Source organism: Cyanistes caeruleus, chromosome Z (genome assembly GCF_971803275.1).
Source record: "Cyanistes caeruleus chromosome Z, bCyaCae1.hap1.1, whole genome shotgun sequence".
Classification (NCBI taxonomy): domain Eukaryota; kingdom Metazoa; phylum Chordata; class Aves; order Passeriformes; family Paridae; genus Cyanistes; species Cyanistes caeruleus.
Window position 1 is genome coordinate 29358187 of NC_141732.1, and position 13331 is coordinate 29371517.

Here is a 13331-nt window from a genome sequence, read left to right on the forward strand (position 1 = left end):
AATGGATTTTTCTTAATAAATAAGAAAACAAAAACTAACTAGTAGTTTGCCTCCAGCTCTTCCGTTGAAACTTGGTGCACATTAGCATGGGTACAAACTTTAAACACATACACACTTCAAAGCCTCCTTCAGACAGTTTTGTAACAAAAGCATAAGCCATAAAACATTACTTGGGAACCACGAAGACTTTTTTTGTGACCGCACAAATAAACTAAGAAGCTCAAGGCATCCAGGCCTCAAAAGGAGAATGCACTGAAATCCACCCACAAGCCAGAGTTTTTAGGCATCCCACAATTGCACACACCAGCTGTGTCCATGACACCAAAGCTTGAGGCCCATGCACAGCTACTCTCATCCCTGACACAGCCCACTTAGGCATGCTGGGTCTGACTTTCAGCCTCCTGCTTTGAGCAGCTTCTCGGAGGTCAGCCAACCTTATACTCCCTCCCCCTCTGCTCCCACCTGGAGATCTGCACCCAGCTCTGCGTCTCTAAAGGAAGAAAGAGTGAGTGCAGAGTGGGCCACAGAAATGAGCAGAGGGCTGAAGCACCTCTCCTTGTGAAGACAGGCTGAGAAAGTGCAGCTCTTCAGCCTGGAGAAGCCAAGGTTCTGGGAAGGCCTTACAGCACCTTCCTGTACCTAAAGAGAGCATATAAAAAAAGCTGTAGTGATGTAAATGATGATATAAAAAACAGATGTAGTGATAGGACAGGGGGTAACCGACCCAGAAAAAGGTCATAATATATTGATTAGTATCAGGAATAAATTACTTACTGTGAAAGTAATGAGACACTGTAACAGGCTGTCCAGAGAAGCTATGGATACCTCAATCCCTGGAACTGTTCAAGGTTATGCTGCAAAATGTTTTGAACAAACTGGTCCAGAGGAAAGTGTTCCTGTCTGTGGCAGGGGCTTGGGACTGAGCTGATCCTTAATGTCCCTTCCAACCCAAATAATTCTATGATTCTATGCAAAAATGCACTATGGCAGCTGGCAGAACTGACAGTTTTGGAGAAACCCAACGCCTACTACTTGGTCAGCTGCTGCCTTCACTCTTGCAGCAGCCTTCTTCCAAGAATACTCTACTTAACCCTACAAGGTGCACCACTGCCAGGCAAGAAGGAAGAGTAAAGCACCATAACTTACCAAATCCTCAGTTTCCCACTACAACAATAGTGGCACCCCCCTCTAGTGGAGACACAGCTTATACAAGCAGATGACACTTGCAGGGTCTTGGGAGGAAAGTTAATCAAGCCACAAGAGGAACAGTCAGAGGGATATACAGAGCAGAGAATGACTTCTGGAACAATTGCAGGAGGCAGATGCATGGCGAGTGCACATTCGGGTTTCCTACCAACCAAGAAATGTCACCTCATCTTGGAAACTCCAAGAAAAGTCAGTATTTTTCCCTGCTCCTTTCTCACATGAAGCACAAAGGAGCAGGGTGTGGCTTGTATGCCAAAGCTGTTCCTGCACTTTTGTGCCACTTTCTGAGGGAAAAAGTAACTGTTTTAACACAAAAATTGTACCAAAGATTCCCTCACAGAGTATTCATAGACTATTAAGAACGATTTAGAAAGAAGAACAAAAGAAGTTGTAAACAAATCTCTCAAACAGAAATTTGTCATAAAAATCTGGGCAAGAACTGATTGCAAGAAACTTTGTGGAAGAGGTCTTGGGGATGGAAATATGCAGGATCATGGCATAAGCGTTTGCTCAGACATATTATTTTTAAGGCATTTATGTTTTCTACAATCATGTAATTTCCTCCTGTCATCAGATTGTCATCAGCTTGCACATCTCCCCCTGAATTTTTTCCTCTAGGCTGAACCTCCTAGGATGCTTTTGCATGTGAATCTTAAGCAATCCAAGGCAGGAAGCAGAAACACTTCTTGGATAAGGAGGCACTAACCTGTGCTATTCCTATCAACTGTTTGCAAAATTGATTAATTCTAGAGATCTATTTTTAGTCTATTCACTAAATATCAGAATTGTTCTGATTAGAGTAGCACCCTGAAGTCTCAGTCAGTTTCCAGTCCCACTGGCATGGGCTTTTGAAATAGGATACTGTAACTACTGTGAACAAAAGCTTAAAGACTAGGGGAGAAAACACTAATTCAGAAAAGTCTTTTGTTTGCAAGGTTTCTGTGGAGGGAAATACACTGCTCCGAGTGCATTTCTGCAGTTCCATCTAAAGCTTTAGGAGGAGCAAAACGATGCTGGTGTGTTGCTAGTCACATTGGGACAGCTCTCAAAGCCCTGTGCAGAAACCATGCCCAGGGCAGCTCAAGGTACCTGGCTCATTTCCACAGAACTGCCCTCCATGTATGACTCATTTTGGGAGGGACAGCAAGGAAAAGGAAAGACAGCAAGACCGATACACTTGATAGACATTTATAATGGTATCTTTCAAGTACAAGTCACATTCAGGATGATACTCTTTGAATACTAGGTACCTATCCACACATCCATTTCCCTGAAGTTGTTTGTCCTATTGCAGCATCTCAATTGTTAAATTGGTGAATTCCGTTTCCTTAACAAGAGGAATGAAGGGACAATGATGTTTTGATGCACTGGGCTTGTGTCTGCAGGAATGTAGCAGCAAACAGGGAGACACATGGAAAGAAATGGCTGAAAATCCTAATGAATTCTTCCCTGAAAGCCTAGGCTTTGGTCCTCAACCAAATCTAATGCTTACATGGATGGTTAACACATGCTCAAACACCACTCCTGGTACATCCTGGTGCTACTGTGGCATATAGGACAACATGTTACTCATTCACTGGTTCATCCTGAAGACAGAAAAGCCTGGAGACATTCTCATATGGATGCAGAGAACTTTTTACTCTCCTGTACTGATGATTTGCCAATACAACACACGACACTTAATCAGGGCTGTGCACACATTTGCAAAGACACCTTCCAAGTGCAATAGTCAGTGACATGCAACACAGTATTAACACAGACCTTACAGTGCTTTATTCTCCTTTGGGAATGACAAGCTTAGCATTACCTGTCTGAATCTATGCTTCTCTCTCTAACATTCCCCTACTAATTTCCCAAATGCTTTTTTATTTCAATAATTTGTTTTATATATTCAAAGTTAGCATGCAACTACAGAAAAGTGCTACAAGGTTTACTCCTATAAGCACAACCTTAGGCAAGGTACCCAAATTTTCCCTTTACATCCTACAACACAGCTTCACTACCACGTGAAACCCTTTCCACTACAAGAGGACTGCACGTATCTTGTAACACTACTGATCCAGTCTCTACAGACAATCACTGAAAACCCACCTGTCACTATTGGCATTGAAACAACAACTCAACTATCCACAGAAGTGCACAATTTACTTCTATTGGAGCATCAATGAAAGAGCCCAGAAGCGTCTGGATAGAACAACAAGCACACATACACACCGCCACTTCGTATTTGGTTACAAGTAACTGTGAGAATGGTAACTAACACAACCATGAAACCTTGAAAGCTCTGAGACCCAAGAAGTGACACCACTGTTGCAGTAAGAGATTGTAAAACACAGTAACTACAAGAAAACAGAACCCATCCAGAGAGTCAGTGAACACCTAATGCAGGCACACAAATAAAAAATAAAAAAAAATACTGACCACAATAATGACCACCACAGTCCTTCCCAGTGCAAGGCAACATCCAGGGGCAAGGTGACCTTCTCCTGACACTGCCACTGGCTTGAGGTGCAACCCACAGTTCTCCACTGGTCTCCTGCCACCAGCCATCCGACTGGCAGCAGCTGCAGCTGGTGCCACTGACAATTTACTTCTCCTCGACCCAAAGCAGCAGGAGGGTAGGGGTTCTCACCGCTTGGTGGGCTCCTGTGCTGTGAGCTGCAGGGACAGTGACTGTTGCACTGGTGGCACCCCCAGAGCCTTCCTCCCCTCCTTCAGCCCTTCCACCTCACTCTTCAGAATTGAGCAGCAAACAAGCCTGAGTTTTCTTCTGCACAAACACCCTGGCTGTGGACACCCCCATCCTGGCTCGGGAAGGCATGCTGCCCTCCACACATTGCAGATGTGCAATGCCACCCCAGTTCCCTTGTTCTGTCACCAGCATCAGCTCAAGGCTTCAGGACATTGTCTGGCAGATCTAACAACCACAACAGGTCAAAAACAGACTGCACTATCAAAGACTAAACACTCAGTAAAATCCAGCAGCTACAGACCCTTTATCAATACCCCTTCGCAGCAGACGAAACAACACTTGCCACAGTTGAAAGCTACATAGCTATGAAAGCTTGGGAATTTATCAGTCTTTAAAAACAGGTGAGACCTGTACAGCATCTCCCTTGACTGCTTGGATTCCAGTGAGTCTTTGCTGGAGCTCATGTTCAGCAAACAGCTTTTAAATAATCACCCACTTACTCAAAGAAGATACAGGTTTCTCTATGCTGCAAACATTCAATACTCGTTCAACACTTATTGCTGCAGCTAACTTCTTCTTAATAAAAAATGGATACTACTATAGCTATATTTTTCCACCCAAGGTGAAAACAATCATCCTCAAAGGGCAAAACAACCCCCAAAAAACTTCTAAGAAAAACTTCTGCTTCTGTTAATGTACCAGCATCATTTCATGTCTGCCACACACACCCTAAAAAGACAGGGAGGAGGGAGGGAAAGGGGCTTGCAATGAAAAACAGTATGCATTTCTTTTGCCAGATTTTTACCACTCTTACAATCTCCAGCATTCTGTACAGAAAGATCTTGCCTTTGATGTCAATCCAATGCTTTCAGGCTTGCTCCTGCAAGCACTGCAATATGCAATACATTTTCTAGCTGGCAAAGAAATGGATGTACTGCATAAAGTGCCTGTGAAATCCATCCTACTCCAAAGGTCACTGTGGCACGCAAATTCCTACAGAAAAGCCAGAATGGTCTGTAATATGGCAACACGAGGCCTACACCAAACTAAGGATTATCATATATGACCAAACTCACAGACATTTTTTCCAGCAGTTTCAAAAATCCAGTTCAAGAGGTATTTTCTTCTTAGTCACAGTCAGAAGAAAAACCAGAAGGATAATATTGGGGTTTTATATTTATCATATTTGTATTTTTAAAAAGAAAATGAGAGGCACTCTAAATTTTATCTAGAGTATATCACATGGAAGGGAAAAAAAAAAAAAAAACCAAACAAAAAAAAAACCAGTTCCAATGCCATTCAAGTTAAAGAAATCTAAAATAAAGATAATTCAGTTGGCACAAAAGTCTGCATACGGTTCTCAGCAGTACAGTATCTGTACTCCCAAAATATGTTTCCTTCTAAAAGACATCCAGCCTCCCTACTTTTGCAACTGAAGGCATTTCTTGTGACACTAATCCACACCACCTACTATCACTTCAGCAGTAGACCACATTGCAATGTATGAGAGGGAAACTGCAAGGCACAACATTTTGCTCCTGTTTCCCCAGCAGGACCAGCAGCCAGGCCATTATCCATCACAAAGTCCACCAGCACAAATCTTCAAGGCACTTGGAAAGCAAAACACTGCACACACCCCAGGCCAGAACCCCATCCAGGCTATTTATCCTGGGAGTGGCTTGAGGAGGAGGAGGAGGGATGTGACTCCCCCTCTCTGGCTGTGCTGCTGACAGGGGCAGGCATGCCTTACCCAGACTCCTTGAACCACAGCAGCCCCGCAAGTCTGTGGCTGTTTTTGGCTGCCAGAAGCCAAGGGAGAAGAATCACTTTCTTTTTAAGAATAACTACTTTACTTCTGGGTAAATGCACCAGTGCTTCCTCTTTATGTGCACTAACCTAACTGCCTACAGTTACCTGAGTCAAGAAGGAGCCAGATCCAGGAGGAAATTGGTACAGGAATGAAAAAAAATAATGGTCAACAAACTATTCCAGGCTGTGCCTAATCAGGAAATTCTGGATACTTTGCACTAATCCAAGCAAGGCTATTGTTCCTCTGTAGAGAAATACAATGCCTTAACCACCTCAAAGTTCTTTGTCAAGAGCTTGTAAGAGAAATGCCATGGCCACAGAGCTGTGATGCGAGAAGGGGGCACTCATAAGTTACCTAAACCAGCATCAGCATGGAGGCTCTTTTCTGGTGCTCACTGTTGCACAAATAGAAACAGTTCTTTCAACAGCTGGAAACACTGGTCATTAAAAAATGAAAATTGATCCTAGAGTGCAACCTTCAGCCAAAAAATTTCCAAGATTTTGCAAACCAGGTGTGCCGTTAAACAGTTTGGGAGGATGGACAGAGTGTCAGGCAGTCAAGAAACACCAATGGAGGAGAGGTCTGGGTACACAAAGACAGGCACTTCTCAGAATTCTCCTCTACTTTCAACAAAAAACAAACCAAGGCACCAGACATTGAGATATTCCCCGTCATGTGTACCAATACATCAATGAAAGTGCAAGAATGCACAGGCAATGCTTCTACGTGTTTTAAAGAAACTAAGCTTGAAACATAAAGGAAGAGAACTAAAATTCAAGTTCCCTGATGTGTAAGTAGAACAGCAGCTCTCATTTCCTTAAGAGAACTTTCTTCTGCCCCGGGAATAATTTTGTATTTCTATGAAAGCAACTCAACAGCCTCACACCTGATGATCCAAAGTCATTCAGTGCCAACACAGATTTTGCCATTGACATCTATGGGCCATGGATGAAGCCTTAAGCTTCTGCATTTGCAATGAAGAAAAACACATGGGGGAAAACATGAAGTGTGTAAGTTCAGCCCTAATGCAGCACTGCTGAGTGCCACATCTCTACAGCATCATCCTGTGACACCTGGAAAAGTCAGAAACCTATCAGATGCTACATAACCACTGCCAGTTGAAGCTATTAGTTCTCAACACCCTCATGATTAAGCATTTCTGCAGAGCAGCATTCTCCATTCAAATTAGCAAAACTCCTAAGGCAACAAATGAGATATACCCAAACTGAAAGCAATCTTAAAGAAAAGGACATGGGAAGATGGAAAAAGAAAAAAGAGAAGACACATTTTATTTTCTCAGATGTTGGTTTTCTTTAAAGTGATGGAGAAAATAATACAGCCTATTGTGAAAGCTGAAGTATTAAAATGCACAGCATGTAAAGAACTAATCCACTAACTAAAGATGCCGGAGGGATCAAATATTGATTGCTCTATCCTTCCGTCAGTAAAACAGTTGTATGCATCTTTCCCCTGGCATTTTGTGTAGCAGTCACTCTTCAAATATCTCATTTACAGATTTAAGCTGAATTTAAGTGTCCCTTAAATTACATGCACTTTTCTTTCTGAAAAGGAGGAAATTGCACTTACGTAGCAAATTCTAATTTTGTACGGGAAATAGTAGTAAAAAGGACAACTACCATACAGTACCTGTTCCCACTCTCAAATTCTGCCACACATCCTTGAGCATCACCAAGACCGTAAGTGGCAGCCTGTGAAAAGTTCCCCACTCAGCTGTTACGAGAGGCAAAAGAGCTGCACTCAATTTTCCTCTGCATCCATACGATAAAACAAAAACAAACCAGCAGCAGTGCTCAGTAAGTGCTGGCAGGTCACCACCTAGAGGTGCTCCAAGCCAGCTCTTCTGCCATCTGGAGAAGGCAGCTCACCTCAGAGTGCTCAAAATGCTTGGTACTCAAAGGGAAGATGGTGGTGGTCTCCCAAAGGAAAAAAGCTGCTCAGAAGAGTTACTTGTCTTTTGATTTAAACCTCTGAATATGAGACAAAGCAAGCTCAACATGGAGGGGCCACTGAGCAACAACTAACTATCCATTAAGATGTTATTAAGGGCACATCACAGTGTTATCAAAGTGAATCCCATGTATGTACAGAGCAGAGCAAAACACTTTCTTCAACAGCCTCTCCTGGATTCCCCAAATAGTTTAACTGCGTGACACTGTAAGACCAAGTTAAAGACAGATTTTTATTTTTTCCCATTTTTAAGCAGAGAAGGAATTGTATTTTAGTTACAATCTTCTAGAGCCACTGATGAGAACCACATGACCATAAAGTATTTGCTCACAGTGATAAGATGGTCTGTTACTCACACGTGGAGCTCACATATTAAAGCTGGGTGGGTACGCAGAGTAGTCTTACTTTAATTTTGCATTTTCCATGTGTTTCGGCTCAAAAGCTGTTTAACCTTTCGACCCTCAATATTTGTTTTGAAGAGCAGAGGAAGAGAAAGCAGACACCAGCCAATGTTTTCCTCTCTTCAACCAGCACAGCTACTGCTAAGTTCTCAGAACAAGGTTTATAGCAGCCAAGGGTCTAACTACTGCAATCTGTAATGGGGAGTGATAAAGAGAACACCACACTGATCATGCAGCAGCGCTTCTTAGTACTCCTGAAAAACACTTCCTTGGTTATTTGCCATACAAAAAAGGAAAACCACCGTTCACGAACAACTGCACAGGATGAGACAGTATCAATCTATTCTGGAGCAAAACAGCATTTAATTTTGTGTGGTTAATATTTAATAAAAACAACAGTAAAACACAGGCCTATCAAGTTGCTTTTAAGTCCGAGCACATATCAGTCAAGGAAAAACAGGCGGCACGCCTATAGCCAGTAATAGCAAGCTGCAGGGCAGAGCTTCACTTACGCCTGTGCACACAGAGTATTGCTTCAGTCCACCGCTGAAATTGCCAGAAATATTATTTTAGTGCTGTGTAGCCCATCCTCGCGCAAGAGTAACACACAGCCCTGGCCGCCAAATTGAAACATGACTCCCTGACCTGAGAGTGATTCATTTTAGACCAAATGGTACAACACACCAAACCTGACCTAGCATGCAAAAACTTTCTTTGAAAAGATAAGAGTTGCAGCAGTTCTTAGTAGTAAAAAGATTGCAGCTACTCCAATTCCCCCACGCTTTGAGAACACAAGTTACCTACAGGGTCTCCCCCAAGTTATATTGCCTTGAAACTTTAGAAAACCCCAACCAAACAAAAAAACAACCAAACAAGCAAACAACAACAATTTTAAAAAAAAACAAACAAACCAAAACCACAGAAAACCAGCCCAAAACTAGAGCAAATAAGGATGGAAAAGAAATACAAAAGAAGAAAGGGAAGACTTAAGCAGCTTCTAACATCCACAGACAACTGAAATCATGAAGGTGTGAGCTTGTTTCACAGAGTTATCCCCAACAAAATTAAATTTAGACATTCCAACGTTTTTGTGATAATGAAAACTTTTCACATATTTCCATAGGAAGCAGTTTTTTGGGATGGTTCCCACTGTGGAACTATTTAAAAAGAACACAGGAAAAGAAGTTAGAGGAAGAAACTTGGTCCCTCTGGTTCCACCTCTGTCTTCTCACTTCAGTCTGCTAGCAGCTTTTGTCCTCTAGTTTCCCTCCGGTTTCCCCCACTCCCGGTCTTTCTCTAATAAATCACACCCCTATGCTTGTCATTCATCTTCTCCCTGTCCTTTACCTTTGTAAACACGGTGGATACACCGACACTGCTCCCATCGGACTTGAGCAGGCTCTTCGTCCGATGGACTGAGGAAGTCAGAAGACAGAGGGGGCAACCATTCTTTATCTAGGACTTTTTCCACTGCCTTAATTTGGTATAAATAAATCCAAAGAGTTTTCGAATGGGGGGGGGGGGGGGGGGAAGGGCGGGCAGGAGGAATGGGTGAGGAAAGGAAAAATATATATATATATATAAAAAGAAAAATATGAGTGCAGACCCTAAGTCCTGTGAGTGTTCCTTCATCAAACAAGTACCCATCACTTATTCCAGGCCAGCCCCGGAGATGTTAGTCCGGCAGGAATAGCAGCCTGACCCGACGCCTCGAACCCCTCGATCCCATTCCGCAGGAGCGGGAGAGGGCCCCCGACAAGGCGCGCCGCCCGCACCCCACTGCGCGCCGCGGGACTCAGACCAGGTTCGGAAACACGAGAGAAAAAGCCAAAGAGAGGAGGCGAAGGGCGCCGCGGGCACGGAGCCCTCGGGAAATGGGAAGCGGGCACCTTTTCTCAGGCGGGAGCGGCGGGACCCCCGCCCCGCTCCGGGGCCCGCCGCGCTGCGCTTACCTGCGGGGGCTGCGCGGGCGCGGCTGGAGGGAGCGCGGCGCCGCCGCCGCCGGCGCGCACAGAGGGAGGGAGGGAGGGAGGGAGGGAGGAGGGGAGAGAAGGAGAGAGGGAGGAATGAGGGGTGGGACGGGGAGGGCCAGAGCGGAGCGGAGCGGAGCAGAGCGGGACGGGACGGGCCGGGCCGGGCTCCCTCCGCCCCCGCTCCGCCTGCGCGCCCCCGCCGGGCGGGGCCCAGGTGTGCCCGCCCCGCCTGCCCCGCGCAGCCCGCGCCTGCCCGGCCGCCCGCTCCGCCAGCCAGCCTGCCCCCGCCCAGCGCACCGCGGAGAAGGGCGGCCTGGCGGTGGTGTGCAGGTGTTTCGGGAGCGGCCACAGTTCTCGTCCTGTGAAACTTTCCAATATCTTGCTGTCGTCGGCGAGAGCCGTTTGGGAGCCCCGGTCATAGGAATAGTCAACTTGCAGGTTCACCGAGCAGTCATCCTTGGAAGGGGACACGGTTGCACAACAGATAGTCTTCCAGATTAGAAGAACTATTTCATTATGCAAAACCAGGTTCAAATTACTTCTTCCCCACCTCCTGCCCCCATAAGTTTTTACTGGGAAATAGTCTGATTTCATTGGATTGCTGGAGCATCTAGAGGCCGCTTTCGCGTATACGTGCATCAAGTGAAAACATGTATGTTGCACAACACTTAGAGTTCAGTGGCTGAAATGGCCAAGCATTTCTAACCCCTGTAGTGAGATTTCTAGAGAGGTTACCTATAGCTGCATAAGCCATCAGTGCCTCCAGCAGCACAAAATCCTATAATGAAGCACCGAGCCCACTTAAAGCATTCATATTTTTCAAGGAAGCAGAAAGCAGCTCAGAAAATTCTCAAGTCTGATCTTTGCTTGTGTGCCACCAGCACAGTGATGACACTGTCTACTGTAGCTACTGGCAATATCTGCTTCACCACAGGTATGGTTATTAACAACGTTTTTGGCATCCGTGAAAGCATGTCTCTTGCTGTAATGGCTGGTGAGATGCTTTGTCTTTTGGAAAAAGTTGTCATTACACAGACTTTGTTTTTGTACTCAGTATTGTAATTTTGCTTTGGAACTAGACTTCAACATGCTGAAAAGTTTTGTTTAGCATTCTGCAGGCTATTAACTTTGGAAAGTGCCGGGATTTCATCTTCTACCTGTTCAAAGCAGGCTACCAAGTGTTTGCAAGAGGTGACCAAAAAGCATGTTCTGTTACAAGCTCTAATAGATGGTTTAGCATCTACACACCAAGTATGGTGGCAGGTCTTAGTAGTTTTCTCACTTATGCACAGGCCACATCCTTGCTGGACAACTGCAGTCTTGAAACAGTGTGCTCAAACTGCAGGTGTCCTCCCCTCCCCTGGTGGTAGGAAAGGGATGACATACATGAGTCGCTGTAATCAGAGAGTGGGTCTTCAGAATGTAAAACTGATTCTTCCAGCCCTGTGGCACTATATCTGCTGTAGCATCATTATAAAACAGATTCTACTCATCTTTTTGGGACACAAACTGCCTGTACATGTCTACAAAACATGTCCTGTCCTCAACCAGTTGCCCAGATACCACTATAAGAACCAAGATTAACTTGAAAGCAATCAAAGCTTCAGGCAAAAGGTGGTCTGAGAAGATTTACCTCTCTGTGGGTGAGACTTACACCCCTCAGGCAATGCAGGAGTCTCCTTCAGTAGGGCAGTGCTTGCTGCCAAGAACTAGTACATCTGCAAATTGGAAATCACCACTGCTTATGGTGATATGGATGGTATGGATATACTTATGGATGGTAACATCCCTATGGTTACTCAAAACTGCTGGTTAGGATGTCCTCTACAGCAGCTCTAGCTACTGATCCCTGAAGGAAAACAGCAGAAAATAACAGTCCTGAGATAATGGGAAAAGGCTGATCTGCACATGAGATGGAATGACATGAAGGTAAAATGATTGCAAGCATTTTAAAGAAAACTATTTCTGAGTCCACTTAAAGCAAACTGATATAGTTAAAGAATCAATGTTTTTTTCAGTTCTTTTGTTTTCTGTTAGTGACTTCAGGCATGCTTGCTCAGCCCTGAAACATTGACTTCTCATTTGTTCAAGGATAATGTCATTAATTCTCAGTCAGCCACTCTTGCTCTAAATAGAAAATATAGAGAATATTCGGTAAATCTTACAAACAGGCAAATATCGAAGGTCCAGGGAAGATCACATGGCCTGAAGTTTAATGAATGTAACTGCTATGAGACTTGGCTGTGGTGCTTTGTGGTCTGAGACGTGTTTATGTAATCACACACAGATGTACTGAATTGCATTAGATAGGGAAGTAGTTTTCACATCCTTCAGTCTGGAAAAACTTCTGTTTCCAGAACAAACCATGTAAGTTCCATTTGCTCAATTTAGTGAATTGATTCAAATCATAAGTATGCTTAACATATGCAGACATTGATATATTTAATTCTCAGCATTCATACAGTTTCAACTGAGTGGCTGCAAGGTTAGTCATACAAACCCAGAAAAGTTAAACATCTAATTCCTCTTCAGTCTGGGCTTGGAAAGTACCTCTGGTGTTTTCAATTAAAAAAAAAAAAATAAAAATCTGGGAATTTACATGTATGATGTCTCTTCACTCTGTCACTTCTCTACGCAGCATACTCTGGTGTGGGTAGCAATGGGTAATTTCATTTTGGATTGGAAATGTGCTGAAATTTTCAGTGCAGTGGATGCTTTGAATGAAACATTTAATGAGATCACTACTAATTCCTGTGGAAAAAAATTGCATGCTTCAGCACAATCAGAGATAGAATAATTAGAGACCTTGAACAGTATTTTCACTTTTTATTGATCAGCTTTTATTTCTTGGAGTCCCACCATTTGTAGTAGATTGCTAAAGCATGTGTACATCACAAAGAACGGCTCCAACAATTCACAAAGAATAAAGCACTATTTGGAGTTTGACTTTTTGCTCATTTGTTGCATATAAACTGTCTGAAGCCCCAGTGCTCACATGCTAGGGATCTCCGTTCAGAACAGGATGCAGAGGAATCTGAGCAAATAACATTACCTGCAGTCAGAAAACATGCTTTTTTCCAGAGAAACATCTCACAGGAAGAAAGCAACCCATAAATCCATAAAGCTATGTCATCTTTGTTATGTGGCAGTCCTGCCTTGGTGCAGTCTCCTCGGTGCTCCTGCTATGATGCAGCAGCAGTGCCTGATGTTCTGTGAGCACAAACTCCTCTAAAACTTCTGAGTTCTCAAGGCAAAAGAGCCACTTTTTCCATGGAAACTCA

General features: G+C 43.9%; 1 protein-coding gene across 4 annotated transcripts in view; it reads right to left on the minus strand.

The window, feature by feature from the left end:
• Positions 1-10242, minus strand: part of LPAR1 (lysophosphatidic acid receptor 1) — a 68646-nt gene extending 58404 nt beyond the window's left edge. Inside the window, exon 1 of one of the 4 annotated variants that reach the window (XM_086867188.1) lies at positions 10030-10242. The gene's annotated coding sequence lies outside the window, so the exon portion shown is untranslated. Of the gene's footprint in view, positions 1-9424 lie in introns of all 4 variants that reach the window. The other 3 variants (XM_086867192.1, XM_086867189.1, XM_086867190.1) reach the window with 3 other exon arrangements.
• Positions 10243-13331: the final 3089 nt, after the last annotated feature.